The 13,129-nt window shown below is 40.1% G+C and overlaps 1 protein-coding gene across 4 annotated transcripts in view; it reads right to left on the bottom strand.

Annotated features, from left to right (window-relative positions):
- Positions 1 to 13,129, bottom strand: part of PLXNB2 (plexin B2) — a 399,620-nt gene that overhangs the window by 178,744 nt on the left and 207,747 nt on the right. For all 4 annotated transcript variants that reach the window (XM_048499274.1, XM_048499272.1, XM_048499273.1 and 1 more), the window contains one exon: positions 8,195 to 8,247. The gene's annotated coding sequence lies outside the window, so the exon portion shown is untranslated. The remainder of the gene's footprint in view (positions 1 to 8,194; positions 8,248 to 13,129) is intronic.

Genomic DNA, 13,129 nt, shown 5'->3' with positions numbered 1-13,129 from the left:
TTACACATTTTTATCCTAATTTGGGGGGGGGGGAGGGGGATTTAACATATGCCTCCAGTTTGCATTAAGTCTTTTTAGGTTCAACATAATGCTCATCAAGTAAAAACAAGCCTCCTTGTCTTTTGTAAAATGTGATCATCAGAACAGCATAAAAGTGACAGTCTTAAGCCCTAGGCATTTTTCTTATTCAACAGAAAGCTGAAGCAAAAGGAAAGGAAATGAGGAGGTGGTACACTGAAAACAAACTAGCATGTTAATATAATCCATTCTGATCCATAATTAGAATGCTTCAGGTCCACACTTGCTCACATCAAACAACAGATTAAATGGCTCTATCAAAAAAAATGTGAAAGGCTCATGGCCCATAAGAGAGAATCTACCATGTTCATAAAAACTGGGTACCTGGAGGTACTCTGAGGAAATCTAATTCAACCTTCTGGTTTCTTTGTGTACCTTCTGGTTTCTTTGTGTACCTTCTGGTTTCTTTGTGTACCAGCCCTAATAAAATTGTCCTAAATAAAACAACATACCCTCAAGTTTTGCCCTCCAGTTTTTCATATGGTGACCTGCCTGCTTTCACATCCTGCACGTGAGCTCCCAAAGGCACCTGGTGGGCCACTGCGAGTAGCAGAGTGCTGGACTAGATGGACTCTGGTCTGATCCAGCAGGCTAGTTCTTATGTTCTTATGTTCTAACCTCTTGAACCTATCTTAGCTCTCTTTTTACCTAAAAAGGTCAGCATGTGGTCATCCCAATGGTAGAGATTTAAAAAACAGAATCAGTGGGAGCAATACCAACCTTAAAGTATTTCTGGGAAATAAAAGTCATGTTTCATTTGAAGAAACATCTGAAATATTCCTATAGGATGTGATATGAGGCCTAATTAAATCATGACACTGCTTGCATTAAAGCCCACGTGAGCACTTCATTCCATGTGGTCAGCTACACATTCAGAATCTATAAACAAATAGTCTACTGGTGAGTTAACACATCATATATATAGACTAGTGACTACATTTTAACACGCAAAGTTCAACACTGATAAATTATTTCAAGCAACTGGCATGGTGTTTAAATCAAGGCTTGCCTGGGATAATGAAGGTTGCTCATATCTTCACTGCAAAGAAAACCCAAATACTTGCACAATACATGTTAGATCAGAAGAGTACATGTTAGATCAGACATCCAACCTGCCACTCCAACTTTCAAAATGGCTCTAAAAGGTACACCTTTACAAAGCTTCATATCTAACTGGATGAAAAAGCCTTATGCGGCACAACAGGATGCTCGCCAAGAAAAATCCAGCAGTTCAAGGTAGAGAACAGACATCAGGGACCTCGTTAAAAAAGTGCAAAAAACACTTTTCACCTTTCCTATAAACCAGGTAACCTGGATTCTTGCCACCAGCTACAGGCTTTCAGATTCAGAAGATTTAATTTGGCCTTTGCTCCTGGCTGATTCCTCTTCATAGACCTTTGCCTTCTTGACCGAAAAAAAAATGCATTTCAGATGCTGCCTTTGATCTTGCATGTAAACAGTTTCACTCTACAGTATATGTCTACTTTATTCCCATTCACTATAAAACAAAGCAAAAGGAAACACACTTCCATTTCCTACTACAGCTGTTAATATACTAGCTAATTGAGAACTGGCTTCTGTTGAGTCATCACCTTCTCATCCAAAGTCTTCTCTTTCCTGCTTTCCTCTGATTTGAACCTTTGTTACCAGCCCTAAAACTGATTCATGCCAAGAGAGGATGGAGCACCATGAGATGCCCCTAAATGAGAAATCCAGAAAATCTCAACAACTATTTCAGCTGCACCATTCAATTAAGCTAAATGTCTTCTGGATCCAAGTTTTCCCCCTCTTAAAAGCAGCAGCCCTTTTAGCCAAAATACGTCTTTTCCGCTTCAATTTTATTTACCATTTCCCACCTGCTCCTTTTTCATTTCAAAGAGTCATACAGTGGTGAGCACAGCATGAAAAATCAACAGTCCAATTTCATCTCAAAAAGCAGGTTACAATTCCTATTTACAAGGCATTGGAGTACTTTTAGAGACACACACTTAAAATGTTAGTATAGGCCATTTTAGTAAACTGCATATTGAACCAACCCAATTAATAAATAGCACAACTCATTAGATTGGCTAAAGCAATGCAGCAAAGCAAAGCAAAAAAAAAAAAGCCACCTACACCAAGTCTGATTGTGCTGATAATGCAACTGAACTGTGCCAAGAGGGCAGAAAATACAGCAGAAACTGCAAGGTAACAGCTAGTATTTGTAGCTGTTGCCAACAGCATGAGATAGATAAATCGTCTGTCAATGTATCTATTTTTGTCTTCTAAGATCTCTCTTACATACACAGATTTCATTGCCAAAATTTCTCCACAGATGGTCTTTCCAGGTCCCGTCCACATTTGTAGCCATCTCACCAACAAGAAATCATTTCCAGCACACAGATATTGAATGGGTGTTCTCTAGGAACACTGCCACATTTTTTAAAAACCCTCTTAAGTTTTTAGCTGTGATTCTTTCCACCTGCTCTCTTGATCCTGAATGTGAAACTATATTTCAGTATTGATCATCATAGTCTTTATAGTGCTAAGGACAAAAATTGCTTTAATGAAATGCATTTCAGCACTGACACATCTGAAAAATTAGACCAGTTGAGAGGCTAGTTTTTACACTGATGAATGTATAATGGAATTGAAGGGGTTATAGAAACCCTTACAGATCCTTTAAGAGGGTTTGTGTTCTGTATAGGCAAAGGGATGAACATAGCTGGTTCCTTCATTGTCATAAGTGGACAACTAATACTAGAACCAGGGGGCATTCATTGAAAATGCTGGGGGGAAGAATTAGGACTAATAAAAGGAAACACTTCTTCACGCAACGTGTGATTGGTGTTTGGAATATGCTACCACAGGAGGTGGTGATGGCCACTAACCTGGATAGCTTTAAAAGGGGCTTGGACAGATTTATGGAGGAGAAGTCGATTTATGGCTACCAATCTTGATCCTCCTTGATCTGAGATTGCAAATGCCTTAACAGACCAGGTGATCGGGAGCAACAGCCACAGAAGGCCATTGCGTTCACATCCTACATGTGAGCTCCCAAAGGCACCTGGTGGGCCACTGCGAGTAGCAGAGAGCTGGACTAGATGGACTTTGGTCTGATCCAGCTGGCTTGTTCTTATGTTCTTATGTTCTTAACTAGTCAGTGACATTGAAACAGTGACAGGATGCAAAGTACTGGATTAGGATTCTAAAGTTGAAAATAATGATCTGTATATGGCCACTCTGCTTAGTAAAGACTGAAGCCTTCCTGTAGTTTAAGGAGCCTTCTGACAGAAATGGCTCTTCTGTCAATGGAGAGAAAAACTCAGAGCAAGTTTCCATAGGCTGGTGAAAGGCTTCAGATTTTGCAGGGCTGAAGAGCAATATTCAGGCTTTTCAGTGCTGTACACATACTCTGTTAATGCGTTATGGTGACTCGATGATCTTTAGAACAATTCCTGAATGTTAACCATGTGAATTTATTACTGCTAAAAGTGGTGGAAATAATTTCTAAGTGAGCTGGGTACCATAAATCGCTTGTCAACTGAGCAGACATAGAAGGCAGGAAAGGAGGTGAAAAGTCACATGACCTTCTGCAGCTAAATACTTGAAACAGATTAGTCTGGGGACAGGTTAAGGAAGAAATCTATATTCGACCCAAAACATTTCCCTGGTTTATGCAGATTCTGGTATGGTGACTTACTCACAGGAAGAAAATCCATCTGAAAGACAATGTACTTGGGACATTATTATTTTTTTGCTGCATGGCTTAGCCAAAGAAGTCTCTTGTGATTACTTCAGATGAGTTTACAATACTCCAGTGAGAACTGAAAAGTACCTGGAGGAATTCTAAATGCTTGGTGTCTTTTCCCCCCCAGTTGATAAGAGAAGCTCCTCCTGCATATGTCTTGCCTTCTATCTTAAAAGGACAGATAAGTACAAGTTTTGCACGGTAGGCTAGTTATCTGAGAATGCTGTTTGTAATGATGCACTTTCAATCCACTTTTAGTGCACTTTGCAGCTGGATTTTACTGTACGGAATAGCAAAATCCACTTGAAAAAAATTGTGAAAGTGGATTGAAAGTGCATTATTCTGCATGTGCAGGAGGGGCAATAGTGGCCAACCAGTTACCCTGGAGGGCCAAACACAACGCAGAGTCTTCTTCTACTGTGTCCTATACCCTGTTTAGGATGGAGATGAAAGGAGATTTGTGAATTTATCCATTTCCTGGACCATCTTTGTTCTAGAATGCTTCACTTGAGTCCTAATGCCTTGAGAACAGAACTAGGTACGCAGTAGGACCCAAGCGGTACAAAGACAGTCTAGGAAATGGCAGATGAATTCACAAATCTCCTGTCATCTTTATCCTGAACAACGTATAACATTGGTATTCAGAAGTTTCCAGACCCTGTATGTGAAGGCTCTCTGTATCCCTCATGGCTAATAGCCATTGGTAGACCTATTCTCCATTAATCTAATTCCCTCTTAAAGCCAACTATGCTTGTTAACATCACTATCATGAATTCACTGACAGTGAATTCCATAATTTAACTACTAACTGAGCATATTTCCATTTGTTTGCCCTGAACCTCCTGTCCATCAATGTCACTGGCTGCCCAAAATTCTGGTATTATGGAAAAGGGAGAAAACATTTTTTACTTTTTCCACCCCATGCATAATTTTATAAACTTTCCCCCCTTAGTAACATTATATTTTATAAATCATTTCCCACCCCACCCTCCTTAGTAACATTGTTCCATACTAGAGTCCCAGTCTCGTTATAGGAAGGGGTTCCAACCTCTTTAATGTTTGATTGTTCTCTTATTTTTTTCCATCTCTACAATATTCTTTTTGAGATAAAGTGACCAAAACTATACACAGTATTTCAAAAGGAGCTGCACCACAGGCTATATTATTTTCACTTCCTTTACGAATAATCCCATAGCCACTAAAACAGTTCAGGAGTCTTTGGAGAGGTGCCTTGTCCAAGTCCTTTTGGAAGTCAAAGTATATGTCTACCAGATCACCCTTATTCACATGGTTGTTAATCTGAAAAAAGATTGCCAAAAGGCTGGTGAGGCAGAATATCCCTTTGCAGAAAGCCATGCTAATTTTTCTTGGCACACTTTGTTTCTCCATGTGCTTAATAATTCTGTCCTTCATAACTATTTCTAATAGGAGCAGATATTAGGCTAAATGGCTTGTAATTTCTTGGATCCTCTCTGGACCCCATTTTAAAAATTGGTGTGGCATTTGCTACCTGGCACAGAGGCTGATTTTAGTGTTACATATTACATAGTTACACAGTTGGTGGATTCACAATTTCACATTTGAGTTCCTTAAGAACCCTCGGGGGTATGCCATCTGGAGACTTACTAGTTTTCAGTTTGCCTACTAGTCCTGAATCTTCATCTTTCATCACCTCAATTTGATTCTTTAGACACCCTTCCTGGAAAAAAAGCAGCTCCTGCATGAGTATATGCCCTACATTTTCCACAGTGAAAAGAAACACACAGAATTTATGCCATATAACTTCTTCCTCAAGCAAATCTTTAACTCCTGCGTCATCCAAAAGCCTCCCTGGCAGATATATTTGATTTCTGTTTGTCACAATGGTATTAGCAATCTCCTTCTCAAATTCTCTTCTGGCTTGACTTGGGTTGTTAATCATGCAAGGATCCTTTCAGACTTGGTAGTGTTTTTCCTAACTTGAAAGATACATCATATCTGGGTTTTACTAGTATAATCTTAAATGGTTTCCAGACATTTTGGACAAATAGGACTCTCTTGGGTGCTGCGTGGTTTCTGGGCTGTATGGCCGTGTTCTAGCAGCATTCTCTCCTGACGTTTCGCCTGCATCTGTGGCTGGCATCTTCAGAGGATCTAGAGGACTAGATCTTCATCTTCAGAGGACTCTCTTAATTCTCCCAATTAACATTCTTTGGATTAGTATCCCCTTTTATGTAAAATTCATTTTTTAAAATCAAATGTGATAGTTTTGAATTTGGTGGCAATTTGCCAAAGATAACAATGCTGAACTTAATAATCCTACAGTTTCTGTTCCCAACTGGGGCAACAGCACAGGCACAGACACAAAGTCTTAAGCCCCAATGAAAACCAAATTTAAAGTCACTATACCTCTAGCCAGCTCTGTGATCAACTGCTCGAAGGCAGTCATTTATGTAACATAGAAATCTTGTGCTATGGTATGACGCAATTACATATTTGCAAAGTCAATGTGAGTGATCCACTTTTAATTTCCATAGATGGAAAAAATTTAGAAAGTATCACTGCTATGGACTCCTCCAGGGGATGCTGTTCAATGGTGGAGTCCAATTCAGTGTGGATCTGAGCAACTTTATCTCAAAAGTCCACAGCAAAATCATCACAGAAGATACCAGGGAAAGCCACAGTCCTCTGGGTGGAGGACAGCAAGCTATTAACCAACCTAGACAACTCTGTTGGAGGGCTATTTGTGGATGCAGTAAAAGTGTAGAAATTACTTGTTAGGCTGGATAATGGGCTCTCATCAGTGTTCATTCAGATCAGTGCTCAAGCCATTGTTCCTCCTGCTTCATAGCCCTCAGATCCCCAATATACCATGGGACCTGAAGAGTTCTATCAGCAGGATGAGAGCGCTCAGGAGCAATCATGTCAATGGCCCACCTGATTGAACCATTCCGAAGGGAGACCACAGCCTCAACAGAAGCACCGGCCAGAGCGCTCAGGAATCCTTGGGATTCCACCCCATCAAAAAAACCAGGTTGAGAGCACATCCAGCTGAATGTATAGGACTGGAAATAGAGATGGCCCCATGCCTGAGCTGGACCAACAGAGGCCTCCTCGATATGGAGACTGAAATCCCCCAGAACCACTGTACTGAAAGCTTCCAACACCACTTCTGAGACTGCCTCTTCCAGCTAGGCAGCTGGGTGAGTGGTTCCCTAGCAGCTGCCCCAACTCATCTATCTGGCCAAGAACTAATACCCTAAAATGATCACATCCTACTGCTCTATGGATTACATACTATGCAGCCTGCAAAAATTACATCTTCTGAATCACCTGAAAATTCTGGAGTTTTTTTGTAATCTAGACATCCTGTATAGCAAAACCTCCATCACTAAATAATTCAAACATGTGGCAAGAGACCAGCCATGACATAGTTAACCATGTTCTTCTGCAGAGATGGCTTCTACCTGCACTTTAGATGAAGGGACTCAAATTCTCCTGTGATTACAACTGGAAATTTGTACAGTCCAATTAATGAATGCAAGAGTATGGAATTGATAATTTGGTGCTTGTTGAAAGGATGATACAAAATGCCAATAAAATATAAAATGGTAGAGAACCATGGTAAAGTGCAAAGACAAAGTTAATGAACTATGTAGACTTCATGGCTAATAGTTACTGAAAATCAGGGCTCCATGCTCTCTATGATCATGTATCTGGGGCAAAAGCATTAAATGACGCCAGAAAAGAGCACACAGTTTTTCTGATTTTTTTTAAGCATTCCTAATTATGTAGTTTTTCTATGCTAAATGTGAGAGGGGAGGAAGGTAAGCATCACAGATATGCCCAGGGATACATTATGAACTGAACAATTCTGCTGAGTAAGCCCATCAGTATACCTGCTTAATTTCATAATTTATTTTTGTCTCGGAAATCATTTTTAATTTGTAACAGAATTTGAGTTGTCTTGATTTAAAACAGACTTCAAAGCCTGGATTAACAGGATCACTGCATACACAGTTGTAATCCCTTTCTAAACGGAAAACAAACCTTAATATCTAGTCATCATACTACAAAAGCACAACATTTGCTGTGTTGTTTTTAGCAGAGGTGTGTTTACACATTGGTAAGAGAAAGAGTCGAGAATTCTGGCACATCAGAGCATTTATACCCATTCTAACTGTATTCTTAGAGGTTTCTAAAAATGATACGGTCCTAGCATTTCAGTAAAACCACAAAGATGCCTGGAGTACTTTCTCCAATCCAAACCATCTTGCCTAGGCAATTTAGAGCCATCTACAACACAAAACAAAAAAAGCCTTCTCTACTGTTTTCAGTTTTAAAAAATAAACATGAGATTAGGCAGCAGAAGAACTAATGTAAGTTTTCTGTAGTAGAAATACATACGTTCACTTGTTCTTCATTCACCAAGTGTCCACAGACGTCCTTCTGCTGTTTACCTATCAAAGAAAAAATGAATAATAACCACTCAGCAGACTCTTATTGAGGAAATAACAATTATACAACAAAGAATTACCTTTAGGAAACCGTTTCCTTTGAACAGCTATATAGGTAAAGTCAGCTTCCTGAACATTTACTTCCTCGTCTCAAACACACACACAATTATCCATGAGGGATGGAAATGTAACTTTATACTTTTACCCATGTAGATTAACTACTATAAATGTTAGAAAAACGCATAATCTGATAACAACTTTCTGAGAAAGATACTGAGTTGTAACAGTCTTGGTGCTTAAGCCACAATTATTTACCCTGCACCCGGTACACAGATGAAGCTGCCTTATACTGAATCAGACCTTTGGTCCATCACAGTCAGATACCAGGGATTGAATTTGGGACTTCCTTAATGCAACACAGATATTGCACCTGAGACACAGTCGATCCCCACCTTAGTTCCTTCCATATATTCTACTCTATAAGTGATACTTCTGGGTTTAGTCACAATAGCTCCTTCAATGTTGTACTTCAAGTTAGAAGGTTAGTGGAGTTTTATTCATGTCTGCACCCAGTTACGTGATGTGACAGTGCAAGCACGGGGATCTTTTCTGTCTCCAGGCCTTCATAATGTAGTGAACCATCTTGATTGAGAGGTCTTCCATGCAGCTCAGCACAAGCTGACCTTACTAAAAAACATGAGTGACAGTCAAGCCAACTGCACTGACTGCACTGCACTGCCAAATATTCCCAACGTTGTGTTAAAGAGCACCATCACACTCTTTAATTATAGATTTCTTGAGGCAAAGAATGAAAAATACAGACGGCACAATAATCAGGACAATTTAAATATACAAGAAGTCGGGCAAGTTTCAGGACCTTGGTAGCTGAAAGACTTGAACTCAGCAAATTACTTCAAAATTATTCTTTTGTTGGAAGGTATATGATATGACCAAGGGTATTTCATTCCATCAGTGAGAGATACAAATCAGCCAAAATTAACCTGCTGTCAAGTTCACAGATGGCTTCTACAAAAGAAGAGCAACTAATTGATTTTTGACCTTCCTTCCTGCTAAGTTTAAGGAATACTCTGTTGCTGGGAAGGTGGCATTCCTACTAAACAACTCTTCTTCTGTGATTTTAAATTCTGTAGCTAGGTTCCTTTTAGGAACCTTGGAATAATACCTGTGGTGGTTTTATATATGGAACATCTGTCTGGATAATGCTGGTTGTTATATTCGTTTTATGCCTAATAAAGGTTTTATGTATGTATGTATGTATGTAACTAATTGATTTTAAAAGCGTAACGGAATTCTGCTTATGAGATTTTGATTTTAGTTTTTCAGTAGGTGCCATATCCAGGCCTCAGAACTTTCTAATACTCAGGTACATCCCAGGAGAGAAAACGTGGTGGGTTTTTTTAAAAAGGCACAGTGGAATCCAATTGCTTCACAGCCACTTTTCACTAAGCAGCAGCTGCATTTTGCTAGCCACATATAACCAGGAAAAGATGCCTCTCCAAAATAGAGAGCAGATACACACATGCCAGGAGATTGCAGAGATTCATGGATTTCCCCAGAAGTACGTTATAAGTTCCTAAACTTTATATATTTGTATTTTCCGGCCATATTGCCATTTATCTACACAAGTGGTCAAACATGGGCCCCTTCCACACATGCAGAATAACGCACTTTCAATCCACTTTCAGTGCACTTTGCAGCTGGATTTTACTGTGCGGAATAGCAAAATCCACAATTGTGAAAGCGGATTGAAAGTGCATTATTCTGCACATGAGGAAGGGGCCATGATTAACTTGTCTAAAGTGCCAATTAAATGCCAAGTGGTTTTTTTTAAGCTCAGGTGGGTTTTTTTTAAGATATGCCCTTGTCCATGGTTGGCTCCCAACCCCAACTTAATCCCTCCCCACCAGGTACAGCTGAACAATCCAGTGCCCTAAGGCCCCTTTCTCAGACAGAAATGCAGTGGAGAATCCAGGAGCAGTGGCTGAGAAGGCAGTTCCAGGCTCCAACCAAAGCAGTGACTCTCACAACTGGTACACAGGAAGCTGCAGATATGGATAGAACAGTGGTGAACTGTAGGGATAAAGGCTGATAGTCAAGAAGGGGTGGGGTAAAAGGAAGGTGGAGGAAAGGGAGGTGGGTGATCCTGATAGCTTTAAAGCCCTGGAAAGACAGAAAGTATGAGAGGGATATCCACACTCCATTTTTCACTTCCAGGAAGAGGTGGTACCAAACCCTGACTGGAGTCCGGGTCCAGGAGGGCTGGAGCCAAGGGTGGTATATTAGGGAGGCTTCCGAGACAGGCGAGCACAGAAAAACTTGGTGGAGCACACAGGGATAGAGGAAGCAACAGTGGGCTCACTTGGAGTGAAAAAAGAGGACCAGGGTGCCTGAACTCCCTTTTCTTCCCATTGGGTGGCTGGAAGGGAGGCTGGCCCAAACCCATCCAGGATGGCAGAGAGTAAGAGAGCCAGCAGAGCAAAGGGGATGCCTCACGTAAGGATTCACAGTCTACCAGGTGAAAGGGTCCTGCAAAGGCAAGCAATATATTCAGTTTAGTTATGTGAATGAGAGATTAACACAAAACCTTGACAAGGAATATCTGAATGCCTTTAATCTCTTAGGTTTATATACTAGTTTTCTGACCGGCCACACTATGGAAGCTCATAATTTTGTGTTTAGACAATTTATGACTTACTGGGTAATTCTAAAGGCCCTTTACTCAAGTCCTTGTAATCTGTTGCCTCTGTGACTTTTAGTTAGACTTTTATTATTGCAGTTACATTTCAGATGACTATGTTCAGTTTGCTTTCAATCTGAGAATGTAAAGAAGCATGTAAGGAATCAAGCCAGTCAAACAGTCCATAATTCTGGTGGCTAGCAGGAGGTGGAAGCTGTAAAAGATTAATTTTATGTCCTGGGGTTTTTTTTTAGTTTATAAATGCAATGAAGTGTCCAGTGACAAACAATGAAGAGACTGGTGATACTTAATGAAAAGTTTAAAAAAGGAGGCTTGCCATGTTGTAGACATTTATAGTTCCTTCCCTCCTATTTATTGCAGCTAGCCAGTATCAAGTAGGTTACACGTAATGACACTTTCCCAGCAACCAGAAAGCATAAAAGAGCCTGGGTAGCATCTCCCTGATGATGGGAAAGTGTGATAGTGAGCAAACTAGTTGGAATCTCTGACCAAACCATAATCTGTGAAATAAATCTAATTGATTACCCAGGATTTTGAAGGAAACCATGGTTTAAACAAACCATTTTAGTGAGATATCATAATACAGCCAGTGCTGAGAAATCTAGATTCATAATAGGCAGGCATAAATGGCCATTCTATATGGAGAGAAAGCTTAATACACAATTTCTTTTTTTAATCTGGGAAGTCTATATAAACAATTCTGCATTATTGTGTGACCTTTATCCTATTATTTTAATATTATGTTTCCCCATAGCTTTTAAAGAGGAAATGTGGAAACAAAAAAGGCATTGTTGAAAACCAATGTTGCCCAATAATTTCAGAGCAGCTCATAAGGGAACAGATATTAGTTTGAATGAAAATATGGGCAAGTTTACATTGAAAGTTGCAAAAATGATAAAATCACTCCATTTACACACTTGATAGATTGCAGGCATCCACAGGAGTCTCTCTTCTGAGTTACAAGCATCTGTTCCTTTTATGAAATATTTTCAGGCTCCTGCAATTTTTTTAAAATATAAAACTAGAACCATTAACTACTACCTGAGAGATAGAATCCATAACAAAACTGAGCTCTGATAATTATTTTCAGATCACAGGTAGTATTTGAGAGCTTTTACCTGAAAGGATACTGGCATTTGCTTTATTACATTCACTTTCATCTTCCTGAAGGTGAAATGTTATCACAAAAATAATATTAATCCTGGATTCTTACCCCTCAAATAAAAATCTATCTTGTAAAGCTGGGATTTGAAATAGGATCCAAAATAAAATGGTATCATTGCAGTCCCAGACATATTGAACCTTCACTGGAAGCTTAATAGTAACTGCTCCCCCCCCCCCTTTTTTTTTTTCAAGTGAGCAGACTGGAAGATATTGCTTCACAGAGCCTTTTACCGGAGAGGAACAATGTTGCACTTACCTGTGCAACAGTGGTTCATTGAGTGGGTTTCTGTGCAGGCACACATTGGGACTGCATATCCACATTCCTGCCTTCAGAGAACAGAAAGTTTTAATTTCTGTTCTTTCATTTTAAGAGCACTTGCTCCCCCTTCCCTTCATTCAGGCAGAACTTTCCCACCTAAACATAACATGTTAAAAGGAAGGGGATGGAGTGCATTCCTCAGTTCTCTTCTTCTGTCACAGCTACATACTTTATGCAAAGAGATGCGGTGTTTGAAATTGTAGGCCATGACAGGGTGGGAGGGAAGCCATGTGTGCTTACAAAGATGCCTGCTCATGAACCACTGTTACACAGGTAAGTGCAACATTATTCTTCATCTTTGTGGGTGTTCTGTGAAGTTCCACATTGGGAGTCTAGAAAGCTTCCTCACCTTGTGGAAGACATGAGGCTGTCATTTAAACATGCCTGCAGGACTGCTCTCCCAACTGCTGCTTCTCTTCTGGAGTTAATGTCTACAGTATAGTCAGTGTATAATGAAGGTGGAAGCAGATGGCCAGGTGGCTGCATGACATATGTCTTCCAGGGACACACTGGATGCCCAGGTAGCAGAAGTAGCTTGAGCCCATGCAGTGTGTACTCAGATTGGCAAAAGGCATTCCACACCAGCAGTCGAATAGGCCTTGATCACTTACTTTGACAGGGTCTGCATTGTCACCCAGCATCCTTTGTGGTTGCCCGTGAAGCAAAGAATAAGACAAAGAGAA

Source organism: Sphaerodactylus townsendi, linkage group LG06, assembly GCF_021028975.2.
Source record: "Sphaerodactylus townsendi isolate TG3544 linkage group LG06, MPM_Stown_v2.3, whole genome shotgun sequence".
Lineage (NCBI taxonomy): Eukaryota > Metazoa > Chordata > Lepidosauria > Squamata > Sphaerodactylidae > Sphaerodactylus > Sphaerodactylus townsendi.
This window is presented reverse-complemented; position numbering and strand designations above follow the sequence as displayed.